The following is a 16288-nucleotide window of genomic DNA, read 5'->3' as shown; positions in this document are numbered from 1 at the left end:
GCTTTATTTTATATAGCTTTGTTCTTTCAACTTTATGTACAAGAGCAAATAGAAATAACTATATTTTGTAAAAAAAATTCCTGAATTTTGCGCCATCTGGCTTTGTCCATGGTTCCCTACTGCCGTCTAACTCAACCTGCCACCTGAAAAAAAAAAAAAAAAAAATTTAAAGGAAGCAAGGAGCCACAAACCGTAGAGGCTAAGCGAAGAAGACCTTCATCGACGTCGAACTCTACCTGCCGCCATATACCGCCATATACCACCAACCTACCGCCATATAGCTCAAACCTACCACCTGAAAGAAAAAATAAATGTAACAGTAACAATGAGCCACGAGCTCGTCCTTGTAAAATCCTTTGAAACCAACCAAGCCTGTAAAATCAAAGCGCTATTCATTGTATGGGGGCGAGGGAATCTCCTCAACCACCACCATCTGGATGATGGACTAAAACCCACAGTAGGAAAAAAAGAGCAAGTAATCATATAAGAATGATAAGAAATCCAGAAAACTTTGAGATTATCACTTGTCACCTTACAGGAAAATAAAGCCATGAATATGAGAACCTGTATTAAACTAAATTGATCAACCAATTTTTAAAATGATTAATTCATTCATTTCTTTAACATTTTTGATTAAACACTGACCTTTACTTTCATTGAATAGACTTATTATTTATTGTAGACTGGATGTTTAAATGTTAGCAATTACAGCAGACGTTTGCAAAAAAGTGGGCGTTTCCTGCAAATGTCATTTCTCACAAAATCAGGTGATAATGTTCGCCCAGCAATGCAACTATCTCTTTATCTATAGAGACAAAAGAAAGATATTACAGAATGATCACTCTGAATGGCCGCCCATCCATGTAAATATCTCTATTTGTAAAGACAAAAGAATGAGGTTTAATCACCGTCTTAATGTGTAGTGACTGGGTTTATTTGTGAAGATACTGATGAATTAAAACATGGTTCAACCCAAAAGAAAACCTGTCAGCTTGAGCTTTATTTTATATAGCTTTGTTCTTTCAACTTTATGTACAAGAGCAAATAGAAATAACTATATCTATTTTTTTAAAATTCCTGAATTTTGCGCCATCTGGCTTTCTCTATGGTTCCCTACGGCCGTCTAACTCCACCTGCCACCTGAAAGAAAAAAATAATAAATTTAAAGGAAGCAAGGAGCCACAAACCGTAGAGGCTTAAAAAGCTGTGGCCTCGCACAAATCAGTGTTTTCTTGGCTATTGCTGGAGGTAGTCGAGCACCGTGTTGGCTTGTCAGTGAATCAGTCCTGAGAATTTGTCTGAAGATCGAAGCATCTCATGGCCCGTACGGGGATCGAACCCCTGACCTTGGCGTTATTAGCACCACGCTCTAACCATCTGAGCTAACCGGCCTAAGGGGCCCCTTAAGACTGGCTCCGTACCGTGAGCTAGGACGGGGCTAAGCGAAGAAGACCTTCATCGACGTCGAACTCCACCTCCCGCCATATACCGCCATATACCGCCAACCTACCGCCATATAGCTCAAACCTACCGCCGGCTAACTCCACCTGCCACCTGAAAGAAAAAATAAATGTAACAGTAACAATGAGCCACGCGCTCGTCCTCGTGAAATCCTTTGAAACAAACCAAGCCTGTAAAATCAAAGCGCTATTCATTGTATGGGGGCGAGGGAATCTCCTCAACCACCACCATCTGGATGATGGACTAAAACCCACAGTAGGAAAAAAAGAGCAAGTAATCATATAAGAATGATAAGAAATCCAGAAAACTTTGAGATTATCACTTGTCACCTTACAGGAAAATAAAGCCATGAATATGAGAACCTGTATTAAACTAAATTGATCAACCAATTTTTTAAAATTATTATTTCATTCATTTCTTTAACATTTTTGATTAAACACTGACCTTTACTTTCATTGAATAGACTTATTATTTATTGTAGACTGGATGTTTAAATGTTAGCAATTACAGCAGACGTTTGCAAAAAGTGGGCGTTTCCTGCAAATGTCATTTCTCACAAAATCAGGTGATAATGTTCGCCCAGCAATGCAACTATCTCTTTATCTATAGAGATAAAAGAAAGATATTACAGAATGATCACTCTGAATGGCCGCCCATCCATGTAAATATCTCTATTTGTAAAGACAAAAGAATGAGGTTTAATCACCGTCTTAATGTGTAGTGACTGGGCTTATTTGTGAAGATACTGATGAATGAAAACATGGTGCAACCCAAAAGAAAACCTGTCAGCTTGAGCTTTATTTTATATAGCTTTGTTCTTTCAACTTTATGTACAAAAGCAAATAGAAATAACTATATATTTTTAAAAAAATTCCTGAATTTTGCGCCATCTGGCTTTCTCTATGGTTCCCTACTGCCGTCTAACTCCACCTGCCACCTGAAAGAAAAAAATAATAAATTTAAAGGAAGCAAGGAGCCACAAACCGTAGAGGCTTAAAAAGGCGTGGCCTCGCACAAATCAGTGTTTTCTTGGCTATTGCTGGAGGTGGTCCAGCATGGTGTTGGCTTGTCAGTGAATCAGTCTTGAGAATTTGTCCGAAGATCAAAGCATCTCATGGCCCGTACGGGGATCAAACCCGTGACCTTGGCGTTATTAGCACCACGCTCTAACCATCGGAGCTAACCGGCCTAAGGGTCACCTTAAGACTTTTGCCTGGCTCCGTACCGCGAGCTAGGACGGGGCTAAGCGAAGAAGACCTTCATGACGTCGAACTCCACCTCCCGCCATATACCGCCAACCTACCGCCATATAGCTCAAACCTACCGCCAGCTAACTCCACCTGCCACCTGAAAGAAAAAATAAATGTAACAGTAACAATGAGCCACGAGCTCGTCCTCGTAAAATCCTTGGAAACCAACCAAGCCTGTAAAATCAAAGCGCTATTCATTGTATGGGGGCGAGGGAATCTCCTCAACCACCACCATCTGGATGATGGACTAAAACCCACAGTAGGAAAAAAAAGAGCAAGTAATCATATAAGAATGATCAGAAATCCAGAAAACTTTGAGATTATCACTTGTCACCTTACAGGAAAATAAAGCCATGAATATGAGAACCTGTATTAAACTAAATCGATCAACCAATTTTTAAAAATTATTATTTCATTCATTTCTTTAACTTTTTTGATTAAACACTGACCTTTACTTTCATTGAATAGACTTATTATTTATTGTAGGCTGAATGCTTAAATGTTAGCAATTACCGCAGACGTTAGCAAAAAGTGGGCGTTTCCTGCAAAGTCATTTCTCACAAAATCAGGTGATAATGTTCGCCCAGCAATGCAACTATCTCTTTATCTATAGAGACAAAAGAAAGATATTACAGAATGATCACTCTGAATGGCCGCCCATCCATGTAAATATCTCTATTTGTAAAGACAAAAGAATGAGGTTTAATCACCGTCTTAATGTGTAGTGACTGGGTTTATTTGTGAAGATACTGATGAATGAAAACATGGTTCAACCCAAAAGAAAACCTGTCAGCTTGAGCTTTATTTTATATAGCTTTGTTCTTTCAACTTTATGTACAAGAGCAAATAGAAATAACTATATTTTGTAAAAAAAAAATTCCTGAATTTTGCGCCATCTGGCTTTCTCTATGGTTCCCTACTGCCGTCTAACTCCACCTGCCACCTGAAAGAAAAAAATAATAAATTTAAAGGAAGCAAGGAGCCACAAACCGTAGAGGCTAAGAGAAGAAGACCTTCATCGACGTCGAACTCTACCTGCCGCCATATACCGCCAACCTACCGCCATATAGCTCAAACCTACCGCCGGCTAACTCCACCTGCCACCTGAAAGAAAAAATAAATGTAACAGTAACAATGAGCCACGCGCTCGTCCTCGTGAAATCCTTTGAAACAAACCAAGCCTGTAAAATCAAAGCGCTATTCATTGTATGGGGGCGAGGGAATCTCCTCAACCACCACCATCTGGATGATGGACTAAAACCCACAGTAGGAAAAAAAGAGCAAGTAATCATATAAGAATGATAAGAAATCCAGAAAACTTTGAGATTATCACTTGTCACCTTACAGGAAAATAAAGCCATGAATATGAGAACCTGTATTAAACTAAATTGATCAACCAATTTTTTAAAATTATTATTTCATTCATTTCTTTAACATTTTTGATTAAACACTGACCTTTACTTTCATTGAATAGACTTATTATTTATTGTAGACTGGATGTTTAAATGTTAGCAATTACAGCAGACGTTTGCAAAAAGTGGGCGTTTCCTGCAAATGTCATTTCTCACAAAATCAGGTGATAATGTTCGCCCAGCAATGCAACTATCTCTTTATCTATAGAGATAAAAGAAAGATATTACAGAATGATCACTCTGAATGGCCGCCCATCCATGTAAATATCTCTATTTGTAAAGACAAAAGAATGAGGTTTAATCACCGTCTTAATGTGTAGTGACTGGGCTTATTTGTGAAGATACTGATGAATGAAAACATGGTGCAACCCAAAAGAAAACCTGTCAGCTTGAGCTTTATTTTATATAGCTTTGTTCTTTCAACTTTATGTACAAAAGCAAATAGAAATAACTATATATTTTTAAAAAAATTCCTGAATTTTGCGCCATCTGGCTTTCTCTATGGTTCCCTACTGCCGTCTAACTCCACCTGCCACCTGAAAGAAAAAAATAATAAATTTAAAGGAAGCAAGGAGCCACAAACCGTAGAGGCTTAAAAAGGCGTGGCCTCGCACAAATCAGTGTTTTCTTGGCTATTGCTGGAGGTGGTCCAGCATGGTGTTGGCTTGTCAGTGAATCAGTCTTGAGAATTTGTCCGAAGATCAAAGCATCTCATGGCCCGTACGGGGATCAAACCCGTGACCTTGGCGTTATTAGCACCACGCTCTAACCATCGGAGCTAACCGGCCTAAGGGTCACCTTAAGACTTTTGCCTGGCTCCGTACCGCGAGCTAGGACGGGGCTAAGCGAAGAAGACCTTCATGACGTCGAACTCCACCTCCCGCCATATACCGCCAACCTACCGCCATATAGCTCAAACCTACCGCCAGCTAACTCCACCTGCCACCTGAAAGAAAAAATAAATGTAACAGTAACAATGAGCCACGAGCTCGTCCTCGTAAAATCCTTGGAAACCAACCAAGCCTGTAAAATCAAAGCGCTATTCATTGTATGGGGGCGAGGGAATCTCCTCAACCACCACCATCTGGATGATGGACTAAAACCCACAGTAGGAAAAAAAAGAGCAAGTAATCATATAAGAATGATCAGAAATCCAGAAAACTTTGAGATTATCACTTGTCACCTTACAGGAAAATAAAGCCATGAATATGAGAACCTGTATTAAACTAAATCGATCAACCAATTTTTAAAAATTATTATTTCATTCATTTCTTTAACTTTTTTGATTAAACACTGACCTTTACTTTCATTGAATAGACTTATTATTTATTGTAGGCTGAATGCTTAAATGTTAGCAATTACCGCAGACGTTAGCAAAAAGTGGGCGTTTCCTGCAAAGTCATTTCTCACAAAATCAGGTGATAATGTTCGCCCAGCAATGCAACTATCTCTTTATCTATAGAGACAAAAGAAAGATATTACAGAATGATCACTCTGAATGGCCGCCCATCCATGTAAATATCTCTATTTGTAAAGACAAAAGAATGAGGTTTAATCACCGTCTTAATGTGTAGTGACTGGGTTTATTTGTGAAGATACTGATGAATGAAAACATGGTTCAACCCAAAAGAAAACCTGTCAGCTTGAGCTTTATTTTATATAGCTTTGTTCTTTCAACTTTATGTACAAGAGCAAATAGAAATAACTATATTTTGTAAAAAAAAAATTCCTGAATTTTGCGCCATCTGGCTTTCTCTATGGTTCCCTACTGCCGTCTAACTCCACCTGCCACCTGAAAGAAAAAAATAATAAATTTAAAGGAAGCAAGGAGCCACAAACCGTAGAGGCTAAGAGAAGAAGACCTTCATCGACGTCGAACTCTACCTGCCGCCATATACCGCCAACCTACCGCCATATAGCTCAAACCTACCGCCGGCTAACTCCACCTGCCACCTGAAAGAAAAAATAAATGTAACAGTAACAATGAGCCACGAGCTCGTCCTCGTGAAATCCTTTGAAACCAACCAAGCCTGTAAAATCAAAGCGCTATTCATTGTATGGGGGCGAGGGAATCTCCTCAACCACCACCATCTGGATGATGGACTAAAACCCACAGTAGGAACAAAAGAGCAAGTAATCATATAAGAATGATAAGAAATCCAGAAAACTTTGAGATTATCACTTGTCACCTTACAGGAAAATAAAGCCATGAATATGAGAACCTGTATTAAACTAAATTGATCAACCAATTTTTAAAAATTATTATTTCATTCATTTCTTTAACATTTTTGATTAAACACTGACCTTTCCTTTCATTGAATAGACTTATTATTTATTGTAGGCTGAATGTTTAAATGTTAGAAATTACAGCAGACGTTTGCAAAAAGTGGGCGTTTCCTGCAAATGTCATTTCTCACAAAATCAGGTGATAATGTTCGCCCAGCAATGCAACTATCTCTTTATCTATAGAGATAAAAGAAAGATATTACAGAATGATCACTCTGAATGGCCGCCCATCCATGTAAATATCTCTATTTGTAAAGACAAAAGAATGAGGTTTAATCACCGTCTTAATGTGTAGTGACTGGGTTTATTTGTGAAGATACTGATGAATGAAAACATGGTGCAACCCAAAAGAAAACCTGTCAGCTTGAGCTTTATTTTATATAGCTTTGTACTTTCAACTTTATGTACAAAAGCAAATAGAAATAACTATATTTTTTAAAAAAAAATTCCTGAATTTTGCGCCATCTGGCTTTCTCTATGGTTCCCTACTGCCGTCTAACTCCACCTGCCACCTGAAAGAAAAAAATAATAAATTTAAAGGAAGCAAGGAGCCACAAACCGTAGAGGCTAAGTGAAGAAGACCTTCATCGACGTCGAACTCTACCTGCCGCCATATACCGCCATATACCGCCAACCTACCGCCATATAGCTCAAACCTACCACCTGAAAGAAAAAATAAATGTAACAGTAACAATGAGCCACGAGCTCGTCCTCGTAAAATCCTTGGAAACCAACCAAGCCTGTAAAATGAAAGCGCTATTCATTGTATGGGGGCGAGGGAATCTCCTCAACCACCACCATCTGGATGATGGACTAAAACCCACAGTAGGAACAAAACAGCAAGTAATCATATAAGAATGATAAGAAATCCAGAAAACTTTGAGATTATCACTTGTCACCTTACAGGAAAATAAAGCCATGAATATGAGAACCTGTATTAAACTAAATCGATCAACAAATTTTTAAAAATTATTATTTCATTCATTTCTTTAACTTTTTTGATTAAACACTGACCTTTACTTTCATTGAATAGACTTATTATTTATTGTAGGCTGAATGTTTAAATGTTAGCAATTACCGCAGACGTTAGCAAAAAGTGGGTGTTTCCTGCAAAGTCATTTCTCACAAAATCAGGTGATAATGTTCGCCCAGCAATGCAACTATCTCTTTATCTATAGAGACAAAAGAAAGATATTACAGAATGATCACTCTGAATGGCCGCCCATCCATGTAAATATCTCTATTTGTAAAGACAAAAGAATGAGGTTTAATCACCGTCTTAATGTGTAGTGACTGGGTTTATTTGTGAAGATACTGATGAATGAAAACATGGTGCAGCCCAAAAGAAAACCTGTCAGCTTGAGCTTTATTTTATATAGCTTTGTTCTTTCAACTTTATGTACAAGAGCAAATAGAAATAACTATATTTTGTAAAAAAAATTTCCTGAATTTTGCGCCATCTGGCTTTGTCCATGGTTCCCTACTGCCGTCTAACTCCACCTGCCACCTGAAAGAAAAAAATAATAAATTTAAAGGAAGCAAGGAGCCACAAACCGTAGAGGCTAAGCGAAGAAGACCTTAATCGACGTCGAACTCTACCTGCCGCCATATACCGCCATATACCGCCAACCCACCGCCATATAGCTCAAACCTACCACCTGAAAGAAAAAATAAATGTAACAGTAACAATGAGCCACGAGCTCGTCCTCGTGAAATCCTTTGAAACCAACCAAGCCTGTAAAATCAAAGCGCTATTCATTGTATGGGGGCGAGGGAATCTCCTCAACCACCACCATCTGGATGATGGACTAAAACCCACAGTAGGAAAAAAAGAGCAAGTAATCATATAAGAATGATAAGAAATCCAGAAAACTTTGAGATTATCACTTGTCACCTTACAGGAAAATAAAGCCATGAATATGAGAACCTGTATTAAACTAAATTGATCAACCAATTTTTAAAATGATTAATTCATTCATTTCTTTAACATTTTTGATTAAACACTGACCTTTACTTTCATTGAATAGACTTATTATTTATTGTAGACTGGATGTTTAAATGTTAGCAATTACAGCAGACGTTTGCAAAAAAGTGGGCGTTTCCTGCAAATGTCATTTCTCACAAAATCAGGTGATAATGTTCGCCCAGCAATGCAACTATCTCTTTATCTATAGAGACAAAAGAAAGATATTACAGAATGATCACTCTGAATGGCCGCCCATCCATGTAAATATCTCTATTTGTAAAGACAAAAGAATGAGGTTTAATCACCGTCTTAATGTGTAGTGACTGGGTTTATTTGTGAAGATACTGATGAATTAAAACATGGTTCAACCCAAAAGAAAACCTGTCAGCTTGAGCTTTATTTTATATAGCTTTGTTCTTTCAACTTTATGTACAAGAGCAAATAGAAATAACTATATCTATTTTTTTAAAATTCCTGAATTTTGCGCCATCTGGCTTTCTCTATGGTTCCCTACGGCCGTCTAACTCCACCTGCCACCTGAAAGAAAAAAATAATAAATTTAAAGGAAGCAAGGAGCCACAAACCGTAGAGGCTTAAAAAGCTGTGGCCTCGCACAAATCAGTGTTTTCTTGGCTATTGCTGGAGGTAGTCGAGCACCGTGTTGGCTTGTCAGTGAATCAGTCCTGAGAATTTGTCTGAAGATCGAAGCATCTCATGGCCCGTACGGGGATCGAACCCCTGACCTTGGCGTTATTAGCACCACGCTCTAACCATCTGAGCTAACCGGCCTAAGGGGCCCCTTAAGACTGGCTCCGTACCGTGAGCTAGGACGGGGCTAAGCGAAGAAGACCTTCATCGACGTCGAACTCCACCTCCCGCCATATACCGCCATATACCGCCAACCTACCGCCATATAGCTCAAACCTACCGCCGGCTAACTCCACCTGCCACCTGAAAGAAAAAATAAATGTAACAGTAACAATGAGCCACGCGCTCGTCCTCGTGAAATCCTTTGAAACAAACCAAGCCTGTAAAATCAAAGCGCTATTCATTGTATGGGGGCGAGGGAATCTCCTCAACCACCACCATCTGGATGATGGACTAAAACCCACAGTAGGAAAAAAAGAGCAAGTAATCATATAAGAATGATAAGAAATCCAGAAAACTTTGAGATTATCACTTGTCACCTTACAGGAAAATAAAGCCATGAATATGAGAACCTGTATTAAACTAAATTGATCAACCAATTTTTTAAAATTATTATTTCATTCATTTCTTTAACATTTTTGATTAAACACTGACCTTTACTTTCATTGAATAGACTTATTATTTATTGTAGACTGGATGTTTAAATGTTAGCAATTACAGCAGACGTTTGCAAAAAGTGGGCGTTTCCTGCAAATGTCATTTCTCACAAAATCAGGTGATAATGTTCGCCCAGCAATGCAACTATCTCTTTATCTATAGAGATAAAAGAAAGATATTACAGAATGATCACTCTGAATGGCCGCCCATCCATGTAAATATCTCTATTTGTAAAGACAAAAGAATGAGGTTTAATCACCGTCTTAATGTGTAGTGACTGGGCTTATTTGTGAAGATACTGATGAATGAAAACATGGTGCAACCCAAAAGAAAACCTGTCAGCTTGAGCTTTATTTTATATAGCTTTGTTCTTTCAACTTTATGTACAAAAGCAAATAGAAATAACTATATATTTTTAAAAAAATTCCTGAATTTTGCGCCATCTGGCTTTCTCTATGGTTCCCTACTGCCGTCTAACTCCACCTGCCACCTGAAAGAAAAAAATAATAAATTTAAAGGAAGCAAGGAGCCACAAACCGTAGAGGCTTAAAAAGGCGTGGCCTCGCACAAATCAGTGTTTTCTTGGCTATTGCTGGAGGTGGTCCAGCATGGTGTTGGCTTGTCAGTGAATCAGTCTTGAGAATTTGTCCGAAGATCAAAGCATCTCATGGCCCGTACGGGGATCAAACCCGTGACCTTGGCGTTATTAGCACCACGCTCTAACCATCGGAGCTAACCGGCCTAAGGGTCACCTTAAGACTTTTGCCTGGCTCCGTACCGCGAGCTAGGACGGGGCTAAGCGAAGAAGACCTTCATGACGTCGAACTCCACCTCCCGCCATATACCGCCAACCTACCGCCATATAGCTCAAACCTACCGCCAGCTAACTCCACCTGCCACCTGAAAGAAAAAATAAATGTAACAGTAACAATGAGCCACGAGCTCGTCCTCGTAAAATCCTTGGAAACCAACCAAGCCTGTAAAATCAAAGCGCTATTCATTGTATGGGGGCGAGGGAATCTCCTCAACCACCACCATCTGGATGATGGACTAAAACCCACAGTAGGAAAAAAAAGAGCAAGTAATCATATAAGAATGATCAGAAATCCAGAAAACTTTGAGATTATCACTTGTCACCTTACAGGAAAATAAAGCCATGAATATGAGAACCTGTATTAAACTAAATCGATCAACCAATTTTTAAAAATTATTATTTCATTCATTTCTTTAACTTTTTTGATTAAACACTGACCTTTACTTTCATTGAATAGACTTATTATTTATTGTAGGCTGAATGCTTAAATGTTAGCAATTACCGCAGACGTTAGCAAAAAGTGGGCGTTTCCTGCAAAGTCATTTCTCACAAAATCAGGTGATAATGTTCGCCCAGCAATGCAACTATCTCTTTATCTATAGAGACAAAAGAAAGATATTACAGAATGATCACTCTGAATGGCCGCCCATCCATGTAAATATCTCTATTTGTAAAGACAAAAGAATGAGGTTTAATCACCGTCTTAATGTGTAGTGACTGGGTTTATTTGTGAAGATACTGATGAATGAAAACATGGTTCAACCCAAAAGAAAACCTGTCAGCTTGAGCTTTATTTTATATAGCTTTGTTCTTTCAACTTTATGTACAAGAGCAAATAGAAATAACTATATTTTGTAAAAAAAAAATTCCTGAATTTTGCGCCATCTGGCTTTCTCTATGGTTCCCTACTGCCGTCTAACTCCACCTGCCACCTGAAAGAAAAAAATAATAAATTTAAAGGAAGCAAGGAGCCACAAACCGTAGAGGCTAAGAGAAGAAGACCTTCATCGACGTCGAACTCTACCTGCCGCCATATACCGCCAACCTACCGCCATATAGCTCAAACCTACCGCCGGCTAACTCCACCTGCCACCTGAAAGAAAAAATAAATGTAACAGTAACAATGAGCCACGAGCTCGTCCTCGTGAAATCCTTTGAAACCAACCAAGCCTGTAAAATCAAAGCGCTATTCATTGTATGGGGGCGAGGGAATCTCCTCAACCACCACCATCTGGATGATGGACTAAAACCCACAGTAGGAACAAAAGAGCAAGTAATCATATAAGAATGATAAGAAATCCAGAAAACTTTGAGATTATCACTTGTCACCTTACAGGAAAATAAAGCCATGAATATGAGAACCTGTATTAAACTAAATTGATCAACCAATTTTTAAAAATTATTATTTCATTCATTTCTTTAACATTTTTGATTAAACACTGACCTTTCCTTTCATTGAATAGACTTATTATTTATTGTAGGCTGAATGTTTAAATGTTAGAAATTACAGCAGACGTTTGCAAAAAGTGGGCGTTTCCTGCAAATGTCATTTCTCACAAAATCAGGTGATAATGTTCGCCCAGCAATGCAACTATCTCTTTATCTATAGAGATAAAAGAAAGATATTACAGAATGATCACTCTGAATGGCCGCCCATCCATGTAAATATCTCTATTTGTAAAGACAAAAGAATGAGGTTTAATCACCGTCTTAATGTGTAGTGACTGGGTTTATTTGTGAAGATACTGATGAATGAAAACATGGTGCAACCCAAAAGAAAACCTGTCAGCTTGAGCTTTATTTTATATAGCTTTGTACTTTCAACTTTATGTACAAAAGCAAATAGAAATAACTATATTTTTTAAAAAAAAATTCCTGAATTTTGCGCCATCTGGCTTTCTCTATGGTTCCCTACTGCCGTCTAACTCCACCTGCCACCTGAAAGAAAAAAATAATAAATTTAAAGGAAGCAAGGAGCCACAAACCGTAGAGGCTAAGTGAAGAAGACCTTCATCGACGTCGAACTCTACCTGCCGCCATATACCGCCATATACCGCCAACCTACCGCCATATAGCTCAAACCTACCACCTGAAAGAAAAAATAAATGTAACAGTAACAATGAGCCACGAGCTCGTCCTCGTAAAATCCTTGGAAACCAACCAAGCCTGTAAAATGAAAGCGCTATTCATTGTATGGGGGCGAGGGAATCTCCTCAACCACCACCATCTGGATGATGGACTAAAACCCACAGTAGGAACAAAACAGCAAGTAATCATATAAGAATGATAAGAAATCCAGAAAACTTTGAGATTATCACTTGTCACCTTACAGGAAAATAAAGCCATGAATATGAGAACCTGTATTAAACTAAATCGATCAACAAATTTTTAAAAATTATTATTTCATTCATTTCTTTAACTTTTTTGATTAAACACTGACCTTTACTTTCATTGAATAGACTTATTATTTATTGTAGGCTGAATGTTTAAATGTTAGCAATTACCGCAGACGTTAGCAAAAAGTGGGTGTTTCCTGCAAAGTCATTTCTCACAAAATCAGGTGATAATGTTCGCCCAGCAATGCAACTATCTCTTTATCTATAGAGACAAAAGAAAGATATTACAGAATGATCACTCTGAATGGCCGCCCATCCATGTAAATATCTCTATTTGTAAAGACAAAAGAATGAGGTTTAATCACCGTCTTAATGTGTAGTGACTGGGTTTATTTGTGAAGATACTGATGAATGAAAACATGGTGCAGCCCAAAAGAAAACCTGTCAGCTTGAGCTTTATTTTATATAGCTTTGTTCTTTCAACTTTATGTACAAGAGCAAATAGAAATAACTATATTTTGTAAAAAAAATTTCCTGAATTTTGCGCCATCTGGCTTTGTCCATGGTTCCCTACTGCCGTCTAACTCCACCTGCCACCTGAAAGAAAAAAATAATAAATTTAAAGGAAGCAAGGAGCCACAAACCGTAGAGGCTAAGCGAAGAAGACCTTAATCGACGTCGAACTCTACCTGCCGCCATATACCGCCATATACCGCCAACCCACCGCCATATAGCTCAAACCTACCACCTGAAAGAAAAAATAAATGTAACAGTAACAATGAGCCACGAGCTCGTCCTCGTGAAATCCTTTGAAACCAACCAAGCCTGTAAAATCAAAGCGCTATTCATTGTATGGGGGCGAGGGAATCTCCTCAACCACCACCATCTGGATGATGGACTAAAACCCACAGTAGGAAAAAAAGAGCAAGTAATCATATAAGAATGATAAGAAATCCAGAAAACTTTGAGATTATCACTTGTCACCTTACAGGAAAATAAAGCCATGAATATGAGAACCTGTATTAAACTAAATTGATCAACCAATTTTTTAAAATTATTATTTCATTCATTTCTTTAACATTTTTGATTAAACACTGACCTTTACTTTCATTGAATAGACTTATTATTTATTGTAGGCTGAATGTTTAAATGTTAGCAATTACCGCAGACGTTAGCAAAAAGTGGGTGTTTCCTGCAAAGTCATTTCTCACAAAATCAGGTGATAATGTTCGCCCAGCAATGCAACTATCTCTTTATCTATAGAGACAAAAGAAAGATATTACAGAATGATCACTCTGAATGGCCGCCCATCCATGTAAATATCTCTATTTGTAAAGACAAAAGAATGAGGTTTAATCACCGTCTTAATGTGTAGTGACTGGGTTTATTTGTGAAGATACTGATGAATGAAAACATGGTTCAACCCAAAAGAAAACCTGTCAGCTTGAGCTTTATTTTATATAGCTTTGTTCTTTCAACTTTATGTACAAGAGCAAATAGAAATAACTATATTTTGTAAAAAAAATTCCTGAATTTTGCGCCATCTGGCTTTGTCCATGGTTCCCTACTGCCGTCTAACTCAACCTGCCACCTGAAAAAAAAAAAAAAAAAATTTAAAGGAAGCAAGGAGCCACAAACCGTAGAGGCTAAGCGAAGAAGACCTTCATCGACGTCGAACTCTACCTGCCGCCATATACCGCCATATACCACCAACCTACCGCCATATAGCTCAAACCTACCACCTGAAAGAAAAAATAAATGTAACAGTAACAATGAGCCACGAGCTCGTCCTTGTAAAATCCTTTGAAACCAACCAAGCCTGTAAAATCAAAGCGCTATTCATTGTATGGGGGCGAGGGAATCTCCTCAACCACCACCATCTGGATGATGGACTAAAACCCACAGTAGGAAAAAAAGAGCAAGTAATCATATAAGAATGATAAGAAATCCAGAAAACTTTGAGATTATCACTTGTCACCTTACAGGAAAATAAAGCCATGAATATGAGAACCTGTATTAAACTAAATTGATCAACCAATTTTTAAAATGATTAATTCATTCATTTCTTTAACATTTTTGATTAAACACTGACCTTTACTTTCATTGAATAGACTTATTATTTATTGTAGACTGGATGTTTAAATGTTAGCAATTACAGCAGACGTTTGCAAAAAAGTGGGCGTTTCCTGCAAATGTCATTTCTCACAAAATCAGGTGATAATGTTCGCCCAGCAATGCAACTATCTCTTTATCTATAGAGACAAAAGAAAGATATTACAGAATGATCACTCTGAATGGCCGCCCATCCATGTAAATATCTCTATTTGTAAAGACAAAAGAATGAGGTTTAATCACCGTCTTAATGTGTAGTGACTGGGTTTATTTGTGAAGATACTGATGAATTAAAACATGGTTCAACCCAAAAGAAAACCTGTCAGCTTGAGCTTTATTTTATATAGCTTTGTTCTTTCAACTTTATGTACAAGAGCAAATAGAAATAACTATATCTATTTTTTTAAAATTCCTGAATTTTGCGCCATCTGGCTTTCTCTATGGTTCCCTACGGCCGTCTAACTCCACCTGCCACCTGAAAGAAAAAAATAATAAATTTAAAGGAAGCAAGGAGCCACAAACCGTAGAGGCTTAAAAAGCTGTGGCCTCGCACAAATCAGTGTTTTCTTGGCTATTGCTGGAGGTAGTCGAGCACCGTGTTGGCTTGTCAGTGAATCAGTCCTGAGAATTTGTCTGAAGATCGAAGCATCTCATGGCCCGTACGGGGATCGAACCCCTGACCTTGGCGTTATTAGCACCACGCTCTAACCATCTGAGCTAACCGGCCTAAGGGGCCCCTTAAGACTGGCTCCGTACCGTGAGCTAGGACGGGGCTAAGCGAAGAAGACCTTCATCGACGTCGAACTCCACCTCCCGCCATATACCGCCATATACCGCCAACCTACCGCCATATAGCTCAAACCTACCGCCGGCTAACTCCACCTGCCACCTGAAAGAAAAAATAAATGTAACAGTAACAATGAGCCACGCGCTCGTCCTCCTAAAAATCCTTGGAAACCAACCAAGCCTGTAAAATCAAAGCGCTATTCATTGTATGGGGGCGAGGGAATCTCCTCAACCACCACCATCTGGATGATGGACTAAAACCCACAGTAGGAACAAAAGAGCAAGTAATCATATAAGAATGATAAGAAATCCAGAAAACTTTGAGATTATCACTTGTCACCTTACAGGAAAATAAAGCCATGAATATGAGAACCTGTATTAAACTAAATTGATCAACCAATTTTTAAAAATTATTATTTCATTCATTTCTTTAACATTTTTGATTAAACACTGACCTTTCCTTTCATTGAATAGACTTATTATTTATTGTAGGCTGAATGTTTAAATGTTAGAAATTACAGCAGACGTTTGCAAAAAGTGGGCGTTTCCTGCAAATGTCA

The 16288-nt window shown here is 38.3% G+C and overlaps 6 non-coding genes across 6 annotated transcripts; all 6 read right to left on the bottom strand.

The window, feature by feature from the left end:
* Positions 1–1318: 1318 nt before the first annotated feature.
* Positions 1319–1392, bottom strand: trnai-aau (transfer RNA isoleucine (anticodon AAU)). Its single transcript has one exon. It is a non-coding gene; the product is annotated as a tRNA-Ile (tRNA).
* Positions 1393–2576: 1184 nt separating this feature from the next.
* trnai-aau (transfer RNA isoleucine (anticodon AAU)) lies at positions 2577–2650 on the bottom strand. The gene has a single exon. It is a non-coding gene; the product is annotated as a tRNA-Ile (tRNA).
* Positions 2651–4837: 2187 nt separating this feature from the next.
* On the bottom strand, positions 4838–4911 carry trnai-aau (transfer RNA isoleucine (anticodon AAU)). Its single transcript has one exon. It is a non-coding gene; the product is annotated as a tRNA-Ile (tRNA).
* Positions 4912–9090: 4179 nt separating this feature from the next.
* Positions 9091–9164, bottom strand: trnai-aau (transfer RNA isoleucine (anticodon AAU)). Its single transcript has one exon. It is a non-coding gene; the product is annotated as a tRNA-Ile (tRNA).
* A 1184-nt stretch (positions 9165–10348) lies between these two features.
* On the bottom strand, positions 10349–10422 carry trnai-aau (transfer RNA isoleucine (anticodon AAU)). Its single transcript has one exon. It is a non-coding gene; the product is annotated as a tRNA-Ile (tRNA).
* A 5173-nt stretch (positions 10423–15595) lies between these two features.
* Positions 15596–15669, bottom strand: trnai-aau (transfer RNA isoleucine (anticodon AAU)). The gene has a single exon. It is a non-coding gene; the product is annotated as a tRNA-Ile (tRNA).
* Positions 15670–16288: the final 619 nt, after the last annotated feature.

The sequence above is a fragment of the Ictalurus punctatus genome, unplaced genomic scaffold, assembly GCF_001660625.3.
Source record: "Ictalurus punctatus breed USDA103 unplaced genomic scaffold, Coco_2.0 tig00163675, whole genome shotgun sequence".
Classification (NCBI taxonomy): domain Eukaryota; kingdom Metazoa; phylum Chordata; class Actinopteri; order Siluriformes; family Ictaluridae; genus Ictalurus; species Ictalurus punctatus.
The sequence above is the reverse complement of the archived record's forward strand: the minus strand, read 5'-3'. Positions and strand labels throughout refer to the sequence as shown.